Genomic DNA, 877 nt, shown 5'->3' with positions numbered 1-877 from the left:
CGGCTTCCGCTGGAACCGTGTGTGGACTGCGCGGCTTCCGCTGGAACCGTGTGTGGACTGGTTTAGCTGGTCCTATGAGATTTTTCTTCTTTTCCTTCCTTTTATTTTTTTGACTTTTATTCTCAAGGGAGGTGACCTATGAGATTTTTTTTTAACTCTATCCTTTCTAAACTCTAACTCTATCCTTTCTAAACTCTATCCTTTCTAAACTCTAATTGTATTTAATTTGTATATTTTTTGGGTTTTTGTTTTTGTTTGTTGTTGTTGAGACAGAGTCTCGCTCTGTCACCAAGCTGGAGTGCAGTGGTGTGATCTCTGCTCACTGCAACCTCCACTTCCTGGCTTCAAGCAATCTGCCTCAGCCTCCCGAGTAGCTGGGACTACAGGCATGCGCCATCACGCCCAGCTAATTTTTGTATTTTTGGTAGAAACGGAGTTTCACCACGTTGGCCAGGATGGTCTCGAGCTCTTGGCCTGGTGATCCGCCCGCCTTGGCCTCCCAAAGTGTTGGGATTACAGGCGTGAGCCACCGCGCCCAGCCTTTTTCTTTGTTTCGTTGTACTTAATTTATAGAAGGCAGATTATCCTTAAGGTTCGCTTAGGTATCCGTGTTTGTGACATCCCTGCCTTGATGATCTGTTATTTTCTTATGAACTTAATTATGGGACTTTTTTATTTTCCAGATAATTAGTAGAACTTGTTACTCATACAACCCCATCATCACTTCACTGAGTTACTTTTTTGTTGTTGTTTTTATAATGTTTCTTTTTATATATTAACCACACTTGTCAGTTTGGGAAAATAATTATTGTATACAAATGGAAAGTATTTGGAAATAACTCTTTAGTCTGATGTTTACATTTTTTTTTTGCAGATA

This window comes from Mandrillus leucophaeus, unplaced genomic scaffold (genome assembly GCF_000951045.1).
Source record: "Mandrillus leucophaeus isolate KB7577 unplaced genomic scaffold, Mleu.le_1.0 Scaffold62, whole genome shotgun sequence".
Lineage (NCBI taxonomy): Eukaryota > Metazoa > Chordata > Mammalia > Primates > Cercopithecidae > Mandrillus > Mandrillus leucophaeus.
The sequence above is the reverse complement of the archived record's forward strand: the minus strand, read 5'-3'. Positions refer to the sequence as shown.